Consider the following 23646-nt stretch of genomic DNA (forward strand, 5'->3'; position numbering starts at 1 on the left):
AAGTCTGAATTTGGCAATAAGGAGTTCATGATCTGAGCCACAGTCAGCTCCTCGTCTTGTTTTTGTTGACTGTGTAGAGCTTCTCCATCTTTGGCTGCAAAGAATGTAATCAATCTGATTTCAGTGTTGACCATCTGGGGATGTCCATGTGTAGAGTCTCCTCTTCTGTTGTTGGAAGAGGGTGTTTGCTATGACCAGTGCATTTTCTTGGCAAAACTCTATTAGTCTTTGCCCTGCTTCATTCTGCATTCTAAGGCCAAATTTGCCTGTTATTCCAGGTGTTTCTTGACTTCCTACTTTTGCATTCCAGTCCCCTATAATGAAAAAGATCTTTTTGGGGTGTTAGTTCTAAAAGGTCTTGTAGGTCTTCATAGAACCGTTCAACTTCAGCTTCTTCAGTGTTACTGGCTGGGGTATAGACTTGGATAACTGTGATATTGAATGATTTGCCTTAGAAATGAACAGAGATCATTCTGTCATTTTTGAGAATGCATCCAAGTACTGCATTTCGGACTCTTTTGTTGACCATGAGGGCTATTCCATTTCTTCTAAGGGATTCCTGCCCACAGTAATAGATATAATGGTCATCTGAATTAAATTCACCCATTCCAGTACATTTTAGTTCGCTGATTCCTAGAATGTCAATGTTCACTCTTGGCATCTTTCATTTGACCACTTCCAATTTGCCTTGATTCATGGACCTGACATTCCAGGTTCCTATGCAATATTGCTCTTTACAGGATCGGACCTTGCTTCTATCACCAGTCACATCCACAAATGGGTATTGTTTTTGCTTTGGCTCCATCCCTTCGTTCTTTCTGGAGTTATTTCTCCACTGATCTCTAGTAGCATATTGGGCACCCTCTGACCTGGGAAGTTCCTCTTTCAGTATCCTATCATTTTGCCTTTTCCGACTGTTCATGGGGTTCTCAAGGCAAGAATACTGAAGTGGTTTGTGATTCCCTTCCTCAGTGGACCACATTCTGTCAGACCTCTCCACCATCCCCCCCCCCATCTTTGGTGGCCCCACAGGGCATGGCTTAGTTTCACTGAGTTAGACAAGGCTGTGGTCCTAGTGTGATTACATTGACTAGTTTTCTGTGATTATGGTTTCAGTGTGTTTGCCCTCTTGCAACACCTACTCTCTTACTTGGGTTTCTCTTACCTTGGACGTGGGGTATCTCTTCACAGCTGCTCCAACAAAGTGCAGCACTGCTGCATATCTTGGATGAGGGGTATCTCCTCATCACTACTCCTCCCAACCTTGAATGTGGAATAGCTCCGCTAGGCCCTCTGGCACCCATGCAGCAACCCCTCCTTAGACATGGGGTCCTCCTCCTGGCTGCCACCCCTGGCCTTGGGTGTGGGGCAGCTCCTCTGGGCTGCCGCCCCTCATCTCAGATGCAGGGTAGCTCCTCTTGGCCGCCGCCCCTGACCTCGGACTTGGGGTAGCTCCTCTAGGCTGCCGCCCCGATCTCGGACGTTGGGTAGCTTCTCTCGGCTGCTGCCCCTCGGGCATGGGGTCCTCCCGACTTCTGCCCCTGACCTCGAAGGTGAGGTAGTTCCTCTCAGCCGCGCTCTGCATGTCATCGCAGCCACCCGAGCTCTGCGCGGATGGCCAGTGCAAATTCAATGCATGAAGCAGGGCGCCAGAGTCAGTGCTCTGGGACAACCCCGAGGGATAGTGTAGGGAGGGAGTTGGGGGAGAGCTTCAGGTTGATGGGGACACATCTATACCTGTGGTTAATTCATGTTGATGTATGGCAAAAACCTTCACAATATTGTAAAGTAGTTATCCTCTACTTAAATGAACTTAAATAAAAAAGAAATTCTTAAAGCTACATTTAAAACAAATAATGTTCTTCCTATTTATAGGTGTCACTCTCTCCTGAAATTCCTGCTCTATTTTAGAGAAAAGAACACTTCATCAGGGACATCCCCTTGCTGCTATTAGAAGGAGCCAGGGAAAGGCAGACACAAAAAGGGAGACTGTGTAAACCTCCTATAGACATGGTGTGGTGAGACTGATCAGGAAATAAATTGACGAGCTGGTATCCATTCACCACAAGTTTCCCCAAGTACCTAGTTTTCAGCAACGCCTAAGAGACAGCAAAGTATGGAGACAACTTCTAAATTAGATATTTTTAATCTGTCCCACAAGTGAATTGAAATGATTAGGAAAACAAAACAGAACTTCTTGGTATAGTTAAATTCATGATTATATACTGAAGTGAACAGTTAAACCAAAGCTTCGTTCTTTAAAAATTTTTGACCTTATTTCAATGCATTTAAGTTCAACACAAAAATACATAGCCTTACTACTGCTATTTTTTCAATATAATTTTAATATAATTACAATTATTGACTTATGATTGTTTTGTGCTACAAAAACCATGCAAACAATTCTTTGATACTTTAGTTATCTGTTGTTTCATAATAACCAGCCTTAAAGCAACAACGAATTACATTGTTTTAGAGCCTTAAAGCAACAATACATTATTATCTTTGATAACACTATGGGTTGCCTTGGCTCAACTAAACAGGTCTTGCTTTAAAGGTCAGCTAGTCAGTGAAACACTGACTGAGACTTCAGTCAATGAAATTCTCATTTGGGTTGGCTATTAATTATGATTTTTGAATTAATTTCTACTTTTGATTTCCATCACAAATCTACACAGATTTTTGATTATAGTTAAAATTGAATAATCATTATAATTTGAACACTTCCTAGGCAAACTCATTCTTTTCTTTATATCATCTCTGGAACATTCTTTTTATACCTCACCCACTTAGAATAGCAATTTACACACAGCAAAGTCTCAATAACTATGTGTTACATTAGATGGAGTTGCTTAGATTATTACTATACTCATGCATTTGATTCTCACTTTTGCACAGAAGCATCTGCATAGTGTAAGAATTACATGAGATTAAACAATCCTGAAGTTTAGGAGTCACAATTTATTGAGATTTCTGCCTAGAAAGCTTTCTTATGCTTTTATATTGTTTACTTTGGAAGAAAGAAATAATAAATTAATAATAAGAACAATAAATGGTATGGAGGTTTCCCCAAAAAAAAAAAAAAAAAAAAAGAACTACCATATGATTCAGCAAGGGCCTGACACCAGTTCTTACTCCAGATTTGATATTCTTGACTACAGCCTTGGAATTCCCCAATGGTACAGTGGGTAAACTGCCTGCAATGCAAGAGATGCAAGTTTGATCTCTGGGTGAAGAAGATCCCATGGAGGAGGAAATAGCAACCCACTCCAGTATTCTTGCCTTTTTGGAAGTTTAAAGCACTCCTCAAAGAAACTGTCTAGAAGCAAATATTAATAATTACACATTTATGCATTAGAAAGCACAATATGGTCCAATGGAATACTTAACAAGGCCATACTTCCAAATAACCACTAGTTTGGAATTATTAGATTGAATCATGTAAAATTAGAATCACACAGGTTATAAAATTTGGATCGTAATCATTTTATTTGAATCAAACTAATATTGAGTATAAATTAAGCAATATGTGCAACATTGGAAGAATTCTAATTACTTTTTCTCTTTTAACACCTTTGCACCAAAAAAAAGGACAAATAAACCTGTTTTAGGCCAGAAAGTTTCCAATGTCATAGTAAATATAACAGTGTCAGAAATATTAAGAAGAATGGTCTTGTGGATGATATCAAAACATCGTCATAAAGTAAGAAACTTAAACCTGCTTGATTGTGTTTTTATAACAAGTGATAATGAATGATCTAAACGCTGAACTTATTCCTTTATTGATATAAATCTATGTTCACAAATTGCTATATAAGTAAAGAACTTTTCTGAAATTTAATTTCTCAATGAACAACAAATCCTTAAAGTGAGCGTTTTTTAAATGCATATGTACATGTGCATATGTATGCATGCACACAGGAGAGTGTATGTGTATTCTGTATAATTATATTGATAAAAATGAACCAGGAAAAAATGATTGATAAATATGTAAGAAAAAGTCAGTCAGCTAGAGAAGGTCAGCTTGCTAACTGGCTGTCAAGAGTTCTTTCCAATTGACATTTGCCTTCATATGTTTGTCTCACTGCAGTATATGGCACTCAGTTTTACAAGCTTCAGTTCAGTTCATTCAGTTCAGTCTCTCAGGCGTGTCTGACTCTGCGACCCCATGAATCGCAGCACGCCAGGTCTCCCTGTCCATCACCATCTCCTGGAGTTCACTCAGACTCAAGTCCATGATGCCATCCAGCCATCTCATCCTCGGTCGTCCCCTTCTTCTCCTGCCCTCAATCCTTCCCAGCATCAGAGTCTTTTCCAATGAGTCAACTCTTCGCATGAGGTGACCAAAGTACTGGAGCTTCACCTTTAGCATCATTCTTCCAAAGAAATCCCAGGGCTGATCTCCTTCAGAATGGACTGGTTGGATCTCCTTGCAGTCCAAGGGACTCTCAAGAGTCTTCTCCAACACCACAGTTCAAAAGCATCAATTCTTTGGTGCTCAGCCTTCGTCACAGTCCAACTCTCACATTCATACATTAAAGACTTGAATTTATGAGTGTCTCAAAGATGACAGGACATGCTAATATTGACGCAAAACAACAAACATTATAAGAAAATGTTTTCTTTTTTTATAGTGTATTTATTTAGTAATTTATAGATAGACATATATGCCTAGTAAATCAGACCAGTACATTACTTTTCAATATATTTTCTTCCAGTAGATAATCTACATGGGACACACATTATAATCAGAAGTTTTCAGAGAAAGAATGGAGTGTAAGTGAAAAGAACCAGTTTTAAAATTCACAGGCTTGATGGTATAAGATTAGAGAGGACTGAGTCAGAGTTCCAATATACATGAATTGTTCTTGCCTTTCCATGCAGACAGACAGGATTTTTGGCTACAGAACACTCTTCCCTAGACAGAGCTTGAATGGAAACTGAAGTGGAAAGATTGATCTTTGTCTACATGTCTTTGTAAGTTTTAAGGATATGTGCCTTGGCAACTCCTGTTACCAAGTGGTTATGTCTCTGTTTCTACGACTGGCCTCAGATATTTTGGACTAATAGTGAGCATTTGATCCCAAACGACTGACCTCCAGGCTGGCCAACCATCTCCGACCACACTGTGCCCTGAATGATGAATTAGTCAGTTTCCTTTCTCAGGATTTTAAATGGGAGTGGGAATAAAATCATTACTTTGAAGTTATAAGAAACTATAAGGAAACTGAAATAGTATATCTGCCAACATAAGCAGAAAGGATAAAGAGTAGAGAATGTGTGTCAAAACAGTAATAAGCAGTAGAGTTTAAATAATATATTATTTTAAATAATTTTATTTATATCATACCTTTCATATTATTATAAATAATTTATTCTTAAGTAATTTTAAATATTCTATATGAACTTTCAAATTTTTTAACAAATATTCCAATATTCAATATTCTATGAAACCTGAAGTTTTAAAAATTCAAGTGTATCCATGGCAGCTTATCAAATGTAAGTGTAGATACTTGAAAGTGTCATTAATGCTTCCTCTATTATAATCTAGTTTGTTTGGCCACAAAAATTATTTTATCATATTTAAGACTCATGGAAGTAAAACAACATAGATTTGACACAATATGGTTTTAGTTATTTCCACAGTGAATAGTATGAATTCAAGAATAGATTTCACTAGTTTTAAAAAATAAGTCTACATTTTTCATCTACATTTTCAAGTCTACAAGTCTACATTTTCAAGTCATCTTTACCTGTCTTATTCCCTTTGAATGGGTGCTTTTATGTTCCCTAAGAACATACTGATGCATTTTCATTGTTTGAATTTGGTTCAAGGATGCTGCATTGTGTGAAGATAAGGTACCATCTCAAATTCTCAAATCAACATTGAAATTTCAAGGACTTTTATTATTGTTGGTGGTTGAGCTCAATCTGAGTTATATACCAAATCTGAAGCAGCAATCCAATCTGTCACAAAAAAATACAATATCTTTGTCCATGATCTTAGTGAAGACTAATAGAGAAATCTCAGGTCTTATTTTCTAGATGTTAAACTATTTATTTAAATGATTTATTTTGATGTACTAAGTTTTAATTTTCAGAATATAATTAAAACTCCTAACAGGGTAATGTGTATATCATTTTGAAACTATTGTTAATCTTACCTAGTTCTTCTCCACTTTTGAAGGTGAGAAGAGATATTATTTATTAATGTGCATGGGTAGTTATCTATTCAAAATCTACTTAGGCTAATTATATGTTTACCTCTCTTCTACCACACCTACTATTCAACACAATAACTTAATTTTGATCCAAAATAATGACTGAGCCTCAGTGTCACTATATATTTAATTATAAGCTATCATGCTTTATTTCTTAAAATGATAACTAAAAGGCACATTTATACACAATTCTTGCCTGGAGAATTCCATGGATGAAGGAGTCTGGCAGGCTACAGTCCAAGGATTGAAGAATTAGACAAGAGTAAGTATCTAACATATATACATATATAAAATATACATTTGTTTCTCATCGTCTTTTTACCTAGACAGACTTTCTTAATTCTTTGCTAGTTTCAACTGACTCTTCAGTTTAATTTTTGCTTACTTTTGGACTCTAAAATAATATTATTGTGTAGTGAATCATGATTCATAACTATGGTCAATGATAATTTTAATATCAAAAGACATTCCTTCTTACCTACTCATATGATGATTTTCACTTTAATAATTGTCTCATGAAATAACTGCAATTTTCTTTTTAATTTAAATTTATTTATTGTAATTAGAGGCTAATTACTTTACAATTTTGTATTGGTTTTGCACCATGTGTGTACACGTGTTCCCAATCCTGAACCCCCCTCCCACCTCTGTCCCCTTACCATCCCTCTGGGTCATCCCAGTGAACCAGCCCCAAGCATTCTGTATCCTGCATCAAACCGGGACTGGCAATTAGTTTCTTATATGATATTATACATGTTTCAATGCCTTTCTCCCAAATCATCCCACCCTCTCCCTCTCCCACAGAGTCCAAAAGACTGTTCTATACATCTGTGTCTCTTTTGCTGTCTCGCATACAGGGTTATCGTTACCATCTTTCTAAATTCCATATACATGCGTTAGCATACTGTATTGGTGTTTTTCTTTCTGGCTTACTTCACTCTGTACAATAGGCTCCAGTTTCATCCACCTCATTAGAACTGATTCAAATGTATTCTTTTTAATGGCTGAGTAGTACTCCGTTGTGTATATGTACCACCACTTTCTTATCCATTCATCTGCTGATGGACATCGAGGCTGCTTCCATGTCCTGGCTATTATAAACAGTGCTGCGATGAACATTGGGGTACATGTGTCTCTTTCAATTCTGAAATTTATTTTCAACTAGGCTTTCCTAAATTAAGCCAAGTTTTGTTCCTCCTAATTATTTTATAACTGTATCTCTCAGCATGTAAAATATGAGGTGGTATTGGGTTACAGCAATTGTTTGATGTCCATTCCCATGTTTCTAAGTAACCACTTCCTGCATATAGTAACAATAAGAACAAGCATCAAAAATATCTTTGAAGGTACAAGTTAGGGTTCACAAATAAGCTCCAAAGAGCACCTGGTTCCAATAAATGCTAATAAACAATCTATGAAGAAAGATATCTTATTTAGAAAGTTGAAGTTTCTCAAATTTTCCCAGAAAAATCAATATTGAATTATCCCCCCACTACACACACACACACAGAGTACATCATGAGAAATGCTGGGCTGGAAGAAGCACAAGATGGAATCAAGATTGCTGGGAGAAATATCAATCACCTCATATATGCAGATGACACCACCCTTATGGAAGAAAGTGAAGAAGAACTAAAGAGCCTCTTGATGAAAATGAAAGTGGAGAGTGAAAAAGTTGGCTTAAAGCTCAACATTCAGAAAACGAAGATCATGGCATCTGGTCCCATCACTTCATGGGAAATAGATGGGGAAACAGTGGAAACAGTGTCAGACTTCATTTGTTTGGACTCCAAAATCACTGAAGATGGTGATTGCAGCCATGAAATTAAAAGACGTTTTACTCCTTGGAAAAAAAAAAGTTATGACCAACCTAGACAGCATATTATAAATCAGAGACATTACTTTGCCAACAAAAGTCTATTTAGTTAAAGATATGGTTTTTCCAGTTGTCATGTATTTGGTATGAGAGTGGGACTATAAAGAAAGCTGAGCGCAGAAGAATTGATGCTTTTGAAGTGTGGTGTTGGAGAAGACTCTTGAGAGTTCCTTGGACTGCAAGAAGATTCAATCAGTCCATCCTAAAGGAGATCAGTCCTGGGTGTTCACTAGAAGAACTGATGTTGAAGCTGAAACTCCAATACTTTGGCCACCTGATGCGAAGAGCTGACTTATTTGAAAAGACGCTGATGCTGGGAAAGATTGAGGGCAGGAGGAGAAGGGGATGACAGATGAGACGGTTGGATGGCATCAACGACTCAGTGGACATGTGTTTGGGTGGACTCCAGGAGTTGGTAATGGACAGGGAGGCCTGGTGTGCTGCAGTTCATGGGGTCACAAAGAGTCAGACATGACTGAGTGACTGAACTGAACCAACACAAACACACACAAATACATTTAGTTTAGGAGGCTCATAAATGTTAAAAACTATGCTCAAGACATCAAGTGTTAGTAAGAGAATTTGAGGCTATTCTCTTAAAACATCAGGAAGTGGAAATTGTTTCTGCATTGTTAGAAGTTCCTGCCTGAGTGTATATACAACGCTGTATATGAGTGTATATAATATGTAGTAGATATAGACCATGTATTATATACGTTATGCTAGTTTGTTTTAGTCACTAAGTCATCTCTGACTCTTGTAACCACATAACTGTAAACCTCCAGGCTCCTCTGTCCATGGGATTTCCTAGACAAGAATATTAGAGTGGCTTGCTATTTTCCTCTCCATGGATCTTCCCAATGTAGGGATCAAACCCTAGTCTCCTGAACTTACAGGTGGATTCTTTACCAGTGTGTTAACCGGGAAGCCCATATATGTTATATATAATATATGAAATAACTTTAAAGACTCTGAAAAATGACATCCATTTAATTTTGTTTATCATTATTTTTCTCAAATTTTGTTTATCTTGGAATATTTTTTCTACATGAGAAATTTTATATTTTATTGTAAGAACTCCAAGGATAGTTGAAACATTACTGTATATACTAATCTATTACTCTGATAAACTCAAAATATTCCATATCTGGAAAAAAGTATTAAAAAAATTAAGATATATTTCAAGTATAAACCATACATGCATTTTATTTATTTATTTATTTTTTATTTTTACTTTATTTTGCTTTACAATACTGTATTGCTTTTGCCATACATTGACATGAATCAGCCACGGGTATACATGAGTTCCCAATCCTAAACACCCCTCCCACCTCCCACCACATATCATCTCTCTGGATCATCCCCGTACACCAGCCCCAAGCATCCTGTATCCAGTATCGAACATAGACTGGTGATTCATTTCTTACATGATAGTATACATGTTTCAATGCCATTCTCGCAAATCATCCCGCCCTTTTCCTCTCCCATAGAGTCTAAAAGTCCGTTTTATATATCTGTGTCTCTTTTGCTGTCTCGCATAGAGGGTTATCATTACCATCTTTCTAAATTCCATATATATGTGTTAGTATACTGTATTGGTGTTTTTCTTTCTGGCTTACTTCACTCTGTATAATCAATCGGCTCCAGTTTCATCCACCTCATTAGAACTGATTCAAATGTATTCTTTTTAGTGGCTGAGTAGTACTCCATCGTGTATATGTACCACCGCTTTCTTATCGATTCGTCTGCTGATGGACATCTAGGTTGTTTCCATGTCCTGGTTATTATAAACAGTGCTGCGATGAACATTGGGGTACATGTGTCTCTTTCAATTCTGGTTTCCTCGGTGTGTATGTCCAGCAGTGCAATTGCTGGGTCATAAGGCAGTTCTATTTGCAATTTTTTAAGGAATCTCCACTCTGTTCTCCATAGTGGCTGTACTAGTTTGCATTCCCACCAACAGTGTAAGGAGGGTTCCCTTTTTCCCACACCCTCTCCAGCATTTATTGCTTATAGACTTTTGGATTGCTGCCATTCTGACTGGTGTGAAATGGTACCTCATTGTGGTTTTGATTTGCACTTCTCTGATAATGAGTGATGTTGAGCATCTTTTCATGTGTTTGTTAACCATCCATATGTCTTCTTTGGAGAAATGTCTATTTAGTTATTTGGCCCATTTTTTAATTGGGTCGTTTATTTTTATGGAATTGAGCTGCCTAAGTTGCTTGTATATTTTTTTGATTAGTTGTTTGTCAGTTTCTTCATTTGCTATTATTTTCTCCCATTCAGAAGGCTGTCTTTTCACATTGCTTATAGTTTCCTTTGTTCTGCAGAAGCTTTTCATTTTAATTAGATAGCATTTTTTTTTAATTTTAGTTTTTTATTTTTTAAATTTTAAAATCTTTAATTCTTACATGCATTCCCAAACATGAACCCCCCTCCCACCTCCCTCCCCATAACATCTTTCTGGGTCATCCCCATGCACCAGCCCCAAGCATGCTGTATCCTGCGTCAGACATAGACTGGCGATTCAATTCACATGATAGTATACATGTTAGAATGTCATTCTCCCAAATCATCCCACCCTCTCCCTCTCCCTCTGAGTCCAAAAGTCCGTTATACACATCTGTGTCTCTTTCCCTGTCTTGCATACAGGGTCGTCATTGCTATCTTCCTAAATTCCATATATATGTGTTAGTATACTGTATTGGTGTTTTTCTTTCTGGCTTACTTCACTCTGTATAATCGGCTCCAGTTTCATCCATCTCATCAGAACTGATTCAAATGAATTCTTTTTAACTGCTGAGTAATACTCCATTGTGTATATGTACCACAGCTTTCTTATCCATTCATCTGCTGATGGACATCTAGGTTGTTTCCATGTCCTGGCTATTATAAACAGTGCTGCGATGAACATTGGGGTACATGTGTCTCTTTCAATTCTGGTTTCCTCGGTGTGTATGCCCAGAAGTGGGATTGCTGGGTCATAAGGTAGTTCTATTTGCAATTTTTTAAAGAATCTCCACACTGTTCTCCATAGTGGCTGTACTAGATAGCATTTTTTTATTTTTGCTTTTATTTCCAGTATTCTGGGAGGTGGATCATAGAGGATACTGCTGTAATTTATGTCAGAGAGTGTTTCGCCTACATTTTCCTCTAGGAGTTTTATACTTTCTGGTCTTACATTTAGATCTTTAATCCATTTTGAGTTTATTTTTGTGTGCAGTGTTAGAAAGTGATCTAGTTTCATTTTTTTACAAGTGGTTGACCAGTTTTCCCAGCACCACTTGTTAAAGAGATCGTCTTTAATCATTTATATTCGTGCCTCCTTTGTCAAAGATAAGGTGTCCATAGGTGAATGGATTTATCTCAGGGCTTTCTATTGTGTTCCATTGATCTATATTTCTGTCTTTGTGTCAGTACCATACTGTCTTGATAACTGTGGCTTTGTAGTAGAGCCTGAAGTCAGGCAGGTTGATTCCTCCAGTTCCATTCTTCTTTCTCAAGATTGTTTTGGCTATTCGAGGTTTTTTGTATTTCCATACAAATTGTGAAGTTGTTTGTTCTAGCTCTGTGAAAAATACCACTGGTAGCTTGATAGAGATTGCATTGAATCTGTAGATTGCTTTGGGTACTATTCTCATTTTCACTATATTGATTCTTCCGATCCATGAACATGGTATATTTCTCCATCTAGTAGTATCCTTTTTGATTTCTTTCATCAGTGTTTTATAATTTTCTATATATAGCCTTTAGTTTCTTTAGGTAGATATATTCCTAAATATTTTATTCTTTTCGTTGCAATGGTGAATGGAATTGTTTCCTTAATTTCTTTTTCTACTTTCTCATTATTAGTGTATAGGAACGCAAGGGATTACTGGGTGTTGATTTTATATCCCGCAACTTTACTATATTCATTGATTAGCTCTAGTAATTTTCTGGTGGAGTCTTTAGGGTTTTCTATGTAGAGGATCATGTCATCTGCAAACAGTGAGAGTTTTACTTCTTCTTTTCCAATTTGGATTCCTTTTATTTCTTATTCTGCTCTTATTGCTGTGTGCAAAACTTCTAGAACTATGTCAAATAGTAGCAGTGAAAGCGGGCACCCTTGTCTTGTTCCTGATTTTAGGGGAAATGCTTTCAATTTTTCACCATTGAGGATAATGTTTGCTGTGGGTTTGTCATATATAGTTTTTATCATGTTGAGGTATGTTCCTTCTATTCCTGCTTTTTGGAGAATTTTTATCATAAATGGGTGTTGAATTTTGTCAAAGGCCTTCTCTGCATCTATTGAGATAATCATATGGCTTTTATTTTTCAGTTTGTTAATGTGGTGAATTACATTGATTGATTTGTGGATATTGAAGAATCCTTGCATTCCTGGGATAAAGCCCACTTGGTCATGGTGTATGATCTTTTTAATGTGTTGTTGGATTCTGATTACTAGAATTTTTTAAGGGTTTTTGCATCTATGTTCATCAGTGATATTGGCCTGTAGTTTTCTTTTTTTGTGGCATCTTTGTCAGGTTTTGGTATTAGGGTGATGGTGGCCTCATAGAATGAGTTTAGAAGTTTACCTTCCTCTGCAATTTTCTGGAAGAGTTTGAGTCAGATTGGTGTTAGCTTTTCTCTAAATTTTTTGTAGAATTCAGCTGTGAAGCTGTCTGGACCTGGGCTTTTGTTTGCTGGAAGATTTCTGATTACAGTTTCAATTTCCATGCTTGTGATGTGTCTGTTAAGATTTTCTATTTCTTCCTGGTTCAGTTTTGGGAAGTTGTACCTTTCTAAGAATTTGTCCATTTCTTCCAAGTTGTCCATTTTATTGGCATATAATTGCTGATAGTAGTCTCTTATGATCCTTTGTATTTCTGTGTTGTCTGTTGTAATCTCTCCATTTTCATTTCTAATTTCATTGATTTGATTTTTCTCCCTTTGTTTCTTGATGAGTCTGGCTAATGGTTTGTCAATTTTATTTATCCTTTCAAAGAATCAGATTTCGGCTTTGTTGATTTTTGCTATGGTTTCTTTTCTTTCTTTTGCATTTATTTCTGCCCTACTAACTCTGGGGTTCTCCATTTCTTCCTTTTCTAGTTGCTTTAGGTGTAGAGTTAGGTTATTTATTTGACTTTTTTCTTGTTTCTTGAGGTATGCCTGTATTGCTATGAACTTTCCTCTTAGAATTGCTTTCAGAACTCTGACACAAGCTTCCCTAGCCAAGAAACCTTGACAAGCTACTGATACAACCCCACCCACAGTGAGGAAACTCCATAATAAAGAGAACTCCACAAATTCCCAGAATACAGAAAGGCCACCCCAAACGCAGCAATATAACCAAGATGAAGAGACAGAGGAATACCCAGCAGGTAAAGGAACAGGAGAAATGCCCACCAAACCAAACAAAAGAGGAAGAGATAGGGAATCTACCTGAGAAAGAATTCCATATAATGATAGTGAAAATGATCCAAAATCTTGAAATCAAAATGGAATCACAGATAAATAGCCTGGACACAAGGATTGAGAAGATGCAAGAAAGGTTTGAGAAGGACCTAGAAGAAATAAAAAAGAGTCAATATATAATGAATAATGCAATAAATGAGATCAGAAACACTCTGGAGGCAACAAATAATAGAATATCGGAGGCAGAAGATAGGATTAGTGAAATAGAAGATAGAATGATAGAAATAAATGAATCAGAGAGGAAAAAAGAAAAATGAATTAAAAGAAATGAGGACAATGTCGGAGACCTCCAGGATAATATGAAACATTCCAACATTCGAATCATAGGAGTCCCAGAAGAAGACAAAAAGAAAGACCATGAGAAAATACTTGAGGAGATAATAGTTGAAAACTTCCCTAAAATGGGGAAGGAAATAGTCACCCAAGTCCAAGAAACCCAGAGAGTTCCAAACAGGATAAACCCAAGGCAAAACACCCCAAGACACATATTAATCAAATTAACAAAGATCAAACACAAAGAACAAACATTAAAAGCAGCAAGGGAAAAACAACAAATAACACACAAGGGTATTCCCATAAGGATAACTGCAGATCTTTCAATGGAAACGCTTCAGGCCAGGAGGGAATGGCAAGACATATTTAACGTGATGAAAGAAAATAACCTACAGCCCAGATTACTGTACTCAGCAAGGATCTCATTCAAATATGAAGGAGAAATCAAAAGTTTTACAAACAAGCAAAAGCTCAGAGAATTCAGCACCACCAAACCAGCTCTCCAACAAATGCCAAAGGATATTCTCTAGACAGGAAACACAAAAAGGGCATATAAACCCAAACCCAAAACAATAAAATGGAAACGGGATCATTCAGTTCAGTTCAGTTCAGTTCAGTTCAGTTCAGTCTCTCAGTCGTGTCCTACTCTTTGCCACCCCATGAATCACAGCATGCCAGGCCTCCCTGTCCATCACCATCTCCCAGAGTTCACTCCGACTCACATCCATCGAGTCCGTGATGCCATCCAGCCATCTCTTCCTGGGTCGTCCTCTTTACCTCCTACCCCCAATCTCTCCCAGCATCAGAGTCTTTCCCGATGAGTCAACTCTTCCCATGAGGTGGCCAAAGTACTGGAGCTTCAGCTTTAGCATCATTCCTTCCAAAGAAATCCCAGGGTTGATCTCCTTCAGAATGGACTGGTTGGATCTCCTTGCAGTCCAAGGGACTCTCAAGAGTCTTCTCCAACACTACACTTCAAACGCATCAATTCTTCAGCACTCAGCCTTCTTCACAGTCCAACTCTCACATCCATACATGACCACTGGAAAAACCATAGCCTTGACTAGATGGACATTTGTTGGCAAAGTAATGTCTCTGCTTTTGAATATGCTATCTAGGTTGGTCATAACTTTTCTTCCAAGGAGTAAGCATCTTTTAATTTCATGGCTGCAGTCACCATCTGCAGTGATTTCGGAGCCCAAAACAAAAAAGTCTGACACTGTTTCTACTGTTTCCCCATCTATTTCCCAAGAAGTGATGGGATCAGATGCCATGATCTTCGTTTTCTGAATGTTGAGCTTTAAGCCAACTTTTTCGCTCTCCTCTTTCACTTTCATCAAGAGGCTTTTTAGCTCCTCTTCACTTTCTGCCATAAGGGTGGTGTCATCTGCATATCTGGGGTTATTGAGATTTCTCCCAGCAATCTTGATTCCAGCTTGTGTTTCTTCCAGTCCAGCGTTTCTCATGATGTACTCTGCATAGAAGTTAAATAAGCAGGGCAACAACATACAGCCTTGATGCACTCCTTTCCCAACTTGGAACCAGTGAGTTGTTCCATGTCCAGTTCTAACTGTTGCTTCCTGACCTGCATACAGATTTCTCAAGAGGCAGGTTAGGTGGTCTGGTATTCACATCTCTTTCAGAATTTTCCACAGTTTCTTTTGATCCACACAGTCAAAGGCTTTGGCATAGTCAAGAAAGCAGAAATAGATGTTCATCTGGAACTCTCTTTCTTTTTCCATGTTCCAGCAGATGTTGGTAATTTGATCTCTCTCAAAGGTACCTCTGCCTTTTCTGAAACCAGCATGAACATCTGGAAGTTCACAGTTCATGTATTGTTGAAGTCTGGCTTGGAGAATTTTGAGCATAAGTAATGTGAGATGAGTGCAATTGTGTGGTGTTTGAGCATTTTTTGTATTGCCTTTCTTTGGGATTGGAATGAAAACTGACCTTTTCCAGTCTTCTGGCCACTGCTGAGTGTTCCAAATTTGCTGGCATATTGAGTGCAGCACTTTCACAGCATCATCTTCCAGAATTTGAAACAGCTCAACTGGAATTCCATCACCTCCACTAACTTTGTTCGTAGTGATGCTTTCTAAGCCCACATTCCAAGATGTCTGGCTCTAGATTAGTGATCACATCATCATGATTCTCTGCATCTTGAAGATCTTTTTTTGTACAGTTCTTCCGTGTATTCTTGCCACCTCTTCTTAATATCTTCTGCTTCTGTTAGGTCCATACCATTTCTGTCCTTTATCGAGCCCATCTTTGCATGAAATGTTCCCTTGGTATCTGTAATTTTCTTGAAGAGATCTCTAGTCTTTCCCATTCTGTTGTTTTCCTCTATTTCTTTGCATTGATTGCTGAATAAGGCTTTCTTATCTCTTCTTGCTATTCTTTGGAACTCTGCATTCAGATGCTTATATCTTTCCTTTTCTCCTTTGCCTTTCTCCTCTCTTCTTTTCCCAGATACTTGTAAGGCCTCCCCAGACAGCCATTTTGCTTTTTTGCATTTCTTTTCCATGGGGATGGTCTTGATCCCTGTCTCCTGTACAATGTCATGAACCTCATTCCATAGTTCCTCAGGCTATGAGGTCTGTCTATCAGATCTAGGCCCTTAGATCTATTTCTCACTTCCACTGTATAATCATAAGGTATTTGCTTTAAGTCATACCTGAATGGTGTAGCGGTTTTCCCTACTTTCTTCAATTTGAGTCTGAATTTGGCAATAAGGAGTTCATGATCTGATTCACAGTCAGCTCCTGGTCTTGTTTTTCTTGACTGTATAGAGCTTCTCCATCTTTGGCTGCAAAGAATATAATCAGTCTGATTTTGGTGTTGACCATCTGGTGATGTCCATGTGTAGAATCTTCTCTTGTGTTGTTGGAAGAAGATGTTTGCTATGACCAGTGCATTTTCTTGGCAAAACTCTATTAGTCTTTGCCCTGCTTCTTTCTGCATTCCAAGGCCTAGTTTGCCTGTTATTCCAGGTGTTTCTTGACTTACTACTTTTGCATTCTAGTCCCCTATAATGAAAAGGACATACTTTTGGGGTGTTAGTTCTAAAAGATCTTGTAGGTCTTCATAAAACCGTTCAACTTCAGTTTCTTCAGTGTTGCTGGTTGGGGCATAGACTTGGATAACTGTGATATTGAATGGTTTGCCTTGGAGACAAACAGAGATCATTCTGTCGTTTTTGAGATTGCATCCAAATACTGTATTTCAGACTCTTTTTTACCATTATGGCTACTCCATACTTATTAATAATTACCTTAAATGTAAATGGGTTGAATGCCCCCACCAAAAGGCAAATACTGGCTGAATGGATACAAAAACAAGACCCCTATATATGCTGCCTACAAGAGACCCACCTTAAAACAAGGGACATACACTGACTGAAAGTGAAGGACTGGAAAAAGTTATTCCATGCAAATAGAGACCAAAAGAAAGCAGGAGTAGCAATACTCATATCCGATAAAATAGACTTTAAAACAAAAGCTGTGAAAAAAGACAAAGAAGGCCACTACATAATGATTAAAGATCAATCCAAGAAGAAGATATAACAATTATAAATATATATGCACCCAACATAGGAGCACTGCAATATGTAAGACAAATGCTAAGAAATATGAAAGGGGAAATTGACAATAACACAATATTAGTGGGAGACTTTAATACCCCACTCACATCTATGGACAGATCAACTAAACAGAAAATTAACAAAGAAATGCAAACTTGAAATGATACAGTAGACCAGTTAGATCCAGATGATATCTATAGGACATTTTACCCCAAAACAATGAATTTTACCTTTTTCTCAAGTGCTCACAGAACCTTCTCCAGGATAGATCACATCCTGGGCCAGATATCTAACCTTGATAAATTCAAAAAAAATTGAAATCATTCCAAGCATCTTTTCTGGCCATAATGCATTAAGATTAGATCTCAATTACAGGAGAAAAACTATTAAAAATCCCAACATATGGAGGCTGAACAACACGCTTCTGAAAAACCAACAAATCATACATGCATTTTAAACAAGTTTGTATTTTTTATAAATATGTAACATTTTGAGCAAGAGTAAATACTAATTTTGATATGACCTTATGAGTCAGACTGAATGGAACATGTCTTTATGACTCAAGCATGTTTAAAGGCAAGTCCTGACTTTCCTATTGCTAAAATGAAAATAAATACTATGGGCAATAAAGCATTTCAGAAGAATCTACCAAATAATGCCAGTATAATTCTAAACTCTAAAGAGAAATGTGCACTTTTAAAATAAGTTGAAGATTTCTCAAGGACTAAACGAAGCCTTTCCTTAAGTTAATGCACTTATCTCTTAACACCATTTCAGTGACCCTCTTAAACATTTCAGGAAGACTGTTCACATTCTGTGGTTTATTGTCCATAAGAACACCGTTTAGTCATGGGATATAAACAGTTTCCAATGAACAGACTAATTTTTCAGAAAATTCAATTTAAGCTAGTTATTTCATACTTAGAATTGTAGTTTCCTTTAGAAGCAATGCTGGCACTAGCTAGAAGATATAATACATCACATCTTTAACTAGGCCACTTTGTCACCTTTCATAAAATGGTTTTCTATTATAACAGTTAAGCAACAATGAAAATAAAACTGGCTTTCTCACTTTCTATTATGAATAGTTGTATAACAAGTTAAAATGTTTTGAGCAGGCATTCTACCTGTTTGGTAAAAAAAAGTCCTATATCCTGTTGCTGCTGCTAAGTTGCTTCAGTCATTTCCAACTCCTTGTGACCCAATGGATTGTAGGCTGCCAGTCTCCTCTGTCCATGAGATTCTCCAGGCAAGAATACTGGAGTGGGTTCTTTACCACTAGTGCCACCTGGGAAGCCCCCTATCTCCTGAGTTAATATGAAATAAATTTCTGTTGGTCGAACTCTAAAAACCTATGCTGGCTTGAGTATGAAAATTATGCCAATAAATCTTAAATTAGTTTTTCAAATATACTCATGTAGTTATAAATATCATCTCAGAGTTTTTAAATTTTTTTGTGGTCCATATAGCCATTGAAAAGTCTATTGATGTCTGTAGATCATTTTCCCTGAAAAATAAAATTTGAAGTTCCAAAAGGTTTACATTTAGGCAGTTCATAGGTGCTGAAAACTGACTCATGATCTCCAGTGTTAGTGTGCTTTTCACCAAAATTGGGAGGTATTCTCTTGAAAACTGAAAGTGTTAGTCTCTCAGTTGTGTCCAACTCTTTGTGATCCCATAGACTATAGCCCACCAGGATCCTATGTTCACGGAATTCTCCAGACAAGAATACTGGAGTGTGTTGCCATTCCCTTCTCCAGGGGATCTTCCTGACCCAGAGACAGAACTCGTGTCTCCTGTGTCTCCTGCATTGGTAGGTAATTCTTTACCCTCTGAGCCATCACGGGAGCCTTTAGTGGTCATTCTCTTAAAACATTGTAATTAGAAATTGCTTCTGCATATTTAAAAGTTCTTGCCTGATAGCTCAGTAGGTAAAGAATCCAACTGCAATACAGGAGACCCTGGTTTGATTTCTGGGTTGGGAAGATCTACTGGAGAAGGGATACGCTACCCATTCCAGTATTCTTGCACTTCCCTTGTAGCTTAAATAGTAAAGAATCCAACTGCAATGTCAGAGACCTACTATGGGAGACCTGGGTTCAATCCTTGGGTTGGGAAGATCTGGCAAAGGGAAAGGCTACCTGCTCCAGTATTCTGGCCTGGAGAATTCCATGAACTTTACAGTCCATGGGGTCACAAAGAGTTGGACACAAGTGAGTGTTAATATCACTTTCTAACATATGGTTATAACTACAACTATGTTTCCATGTTTTAGAAAAGGCAGAGGAACAAGAGATCAAATTGCCAACATCCACTGGATCATGGAAAAAGCAAGAGAGTTCCAGAAAAACATCTATTTCTGCTTTATTGACTATACCAAAGCTTCTGACTGTGTGGATCACAATAAACTGGAAAATTCTAAAAGAGATGGGAATACCAGACCACCTGACATGCCTCTTGAGAAACCTGTATGCAGGTCAGGAAGCAACAGTTAGAACTGGACATGGAACAACAGTCTGGTTCCAAGTAGGAAAAGGAGAACGTCAAGGCTGTATATTTTCACCCTGCTTATTTAACTTCTGTGCAGAGTACATCATGAGAAACCCTGGGCTGGAAGAAGCACAAAATGGAATCAAGATTGCCAGGACAAATATCAATCACCTCAGATATGCAGATGAAACCACCCTTATGGCAGAAAGTGAAGAGGACTTAAAGAGCCTCTTGATAAAGTGAAAGAGGAGAGTGAAAAAGTTGGCTTAAAGCTCAACATTCAGAAAACAAAGATCATTGCATCTGGTCCCATCACTTCATGGGAAATAGATGGGGAAACAGTGGAAACAGTGGCTCACTTTATTTGCCTAGGCTCCAAAATCACTACAGATGGTGATTGCAGCCATGAAATTAAGAGACGTTTACTCCTTAGAAGGAAAGTTATCACTGATCTAGATAGAGAATGGTATTGTAACATGTATACTATCATGTAAGAATCGAATCGCCAGTCTATGTCTGACGCAGGATACAGCATGCTTGGGGCTGGTGCACGGTGATGACCCAGAGAGACATTATGGGGAGCGAGGTGGGTGGGGGGTTCATGTTCGGGAACGCATGTACACCTGTGGTTGATTCATGTCAATGTATGGCAAAACCAATACAGTATTGTAAATTAAAATAAAGGAAAAAAAATTATTACAAAAAAATAAAAAAAATAAAAGCAGAGACATTACTTTGTCAACAAAGGTCCATCTAGTCAAGGCTATGGTTTTTCCAGTGGTCGTGTATGGATGTGAGAGTTGGACTGTGAAGAAATCTGAGCACCGAAGAATTGATGCTTTTGAACTGTGGTATTGGAGAAGACTCAAGAGTCCCTTGGACTGAAAGGAGATCCAACCATTCCATTCTAAAGGAGATCAGTCCTGGGTGTTCTTTGGAAGGAATGATGCTAACGGTGAAACTCCAGTACTTTTGCCACTTCATGCCAAGAGTTGACTCGTTGGAAAAGATTCTGATGCTGGGAGGGATTGAGGGTAGGAGGAGAAGGGGACGACAGAGGATGAAATGGCTGGATGGCATCACCGACTCTATGGACATGAGTTTGGGTAAACTCTGGGAGATGGTGATGGACAGGGAGGCCTGGCATGCTGCAATTCATGGGGTCACAAAGAGTCGGACACAACTGAGCGACTGAACTGAACTGAAGTGATGTTTCCATGTAACAATCAAACAGCACACACACACACACATACACACACATAAAATTTGGTATATTTGAAAATCTGTTAATGCTTAATGCAGAGAGATTAAACACTTGCTTGGATATATAATAAAATCTGATAGACTTATTTATAGATTAGTTGCTATAAGACACAAAGGATATCAGGGATGTTATAGTAAGAAACTTCACTGTAAAAGTGATACATGTTTAAATCTTGTGACTTAACAAAAGATTTGCCCTGTCTTTTTCTATTATTCCTTTTCCAGAAGCTCCATCCAGGGCACATAATGTTGGTAGTTTGAATTCAGATGAGACTGAAATCTGACTGAAGACTGAATTGTAGGGCATAGAGGAAGGTAATTCCTTATGGCCTATATGAGTCTTTATTAGAAATAGACACCCTTGTGTAAGGACTGAAGAGTTACTTTGAGGGTTTTCCATTTGATATTTTGACATAATAAGAAAAATAGTGGCTCCCTGGTTATTGAAATCAGATTAATCTTTTAAGTTAGAAACCTAAAGTCCTTAAATACTGTGCCAAAACCCTGACAAAAATGAAGTCAAATTTTCTTATTAAGAAAGCATGTTATTAGCTTTTGAGCAATGTTCATTATCTCACACAGAGATCCCATTAGTGAACTGGGCTTCATCATCAACATCTGCCCAGATGAGCTGGAAATGTGTCCTGATGTCAATTTATGTGTGAATAGAGAGCACAGAAATGATGATTTAAGCTTTTTTATCATAAATGTTATTCCCACACAATTCCATCCCTTGAACTGCCATTTAATTTTATGTAATGCTTAGTTTTACATATAAATAGAAAGAAAAGCCAACAATTTAATTTGTCTAATTATTTTCACAGATACAAGTAATAATCTCTTAATTCAAGGAGATAAATTTTTAAGTATCCATTTCTGCTCGGGTAACCAAGTTTAACTGTTAGATTCAGATTATTTTTAAAAATAATTTAATTATGTAATCTCCCATTATAAAAATGCTCAGCATTCTTTTATGAATTAATATGGAATCCATATCACACACAAAGGATGAATTTATTTATAGAGAACCTGAAATGACTAAATTGTTCCCTTTTGCTGGTCTTTTCCTATTTATTTATAAGATATGTAAAATTAAATGCAACTTTAGCACATAAATATTCATAGACCCTATGTATCTGAATATTTATATAGCACCTGCCAAATAGTTTGACAGGCATGATAGTTTAGAATGCATATTATGAGGAATGGAAAGCATGTTTATTTGGCATTAAGTTTCAGGTCACTTTTAAAACAAATGCTGTTTAAGTTCATACAGGTACAAGCAAGAAAAAGACAACACTGCTTAGAAATAGACAGATCATGGTTACCATTGCTATAACCCTTATAAATATTGAGTTAATATAATCTCTATATGGTGAAATTTAAGAGTCCATTTTAATTTTGTTAGTTTTGCAGATGAAAAGTCCTTTTCTTGAAAAAACAAACAAACAAACAAAAAACATTGATTTGGGCCTTTAAATATCCAGGCATGCCACCTACATGAAGACATGAGATGATCCTTTCAATAAGTATGTAGAGTAAGAGATGTATTTTTCATAATAACATTTCAATGTAACTACTCTTTCTTTGGTTTCTAAAACTCTTAGGACTGCCTTAATGAGCAGGCTTATAATTCTGTTGGCTCCTTCTACATAATGCAAACTTATTGCTTTATTCATAACTTTCATGAAAAATTTGACATAGAGAAAAATGTAGAGGAGTTAACCCAAGAAACACGCTATTTATATAACACTTTTTAAGAATTTAATCAAGAGTTCCTTGTTAAATTTGAGTACTGGAAGACTACATATTTTGAGCACAAAATACTTGCCCTTTGCATTTGCAAGAGATTTTAGTGCTACGTCTTCAACATATATCAGAAGTCACAACATGTCCTTTCCACTTCCAATCATTTCCATTAGTGTTCTGCAGACTTCTGCTCAAGGTCCCGCTCTAGAATGTGAAGTAGGACTATTTGTTCCAGTGCCAGAACGACTTGATTTGACTTTCAGGTCTGACATTTATAAGCAGTGTGAACTTGAGAAACTTGCTAAATTGCTCTGTAAAACAGCATTATAGTAGATCTCATAGGATTACTATGAGTATCACGAATTAAAGTGAAACATTTAGACCTATGCCTCAAACAGTAAACTTCCCTGAGATTTTGGAATCACTGTGTAAACTCCATTTCTCTCACTGAGAAACAGTTCCTTGAGGAATCAACACCCACTTCCTTTGGCTGAGATTGCTAACTATTGGCTGATGATCACACAATTATTAACCATTTAGCTCTATTGGCCTACTTAGAGAGTTTTACTGAATTGCTTTTTGAGAAAAAAATTCTCTTTGTCCAACTTTAAGAGAATTAGAATCTTGACTGCCTCCAGAACAGTCACTGCATTCTACTCTCTGATATTTTGCTTCATTTTATGTGCTAGATGGAGACACTAATTCTGATCTAGTAACAACCAAACACTTTTTCTATC

The 23646-nt window shown here is 37.3% G+C and overlaps 1 pseudogene; it reads left to right on the plus strand.

Annotated features, from left to right (window-relative positions):
• The first annotated feature begins 1614 nt into the window (after window positions 1-1614).
• The window catches only part of LOC138931473 (small ribosomal subunit protein uS12 pseudogene), an 88249-nt pseudogene continuing 66217 nt past the window's right edge, over window positions 1615-23646 (plus strand).

The sequence above is a fragment of the Ovis canadensis genome, chromosome 2, assembly GCF_042477335.2.
Source record: "Ovis canadensis isolate MfBH-ARS-UI-01 breed Bighorn chromosome 2, ARS-UI_OviCan_v2, whole genome shotgun sequence".
In the NCBI taxonomy this organism is placed as follows: Eukaryota; Metazoa; Chordata; class Mammalia; order Artiodactyla; family Bovidae; genus Ovis; species Ovis canadensis.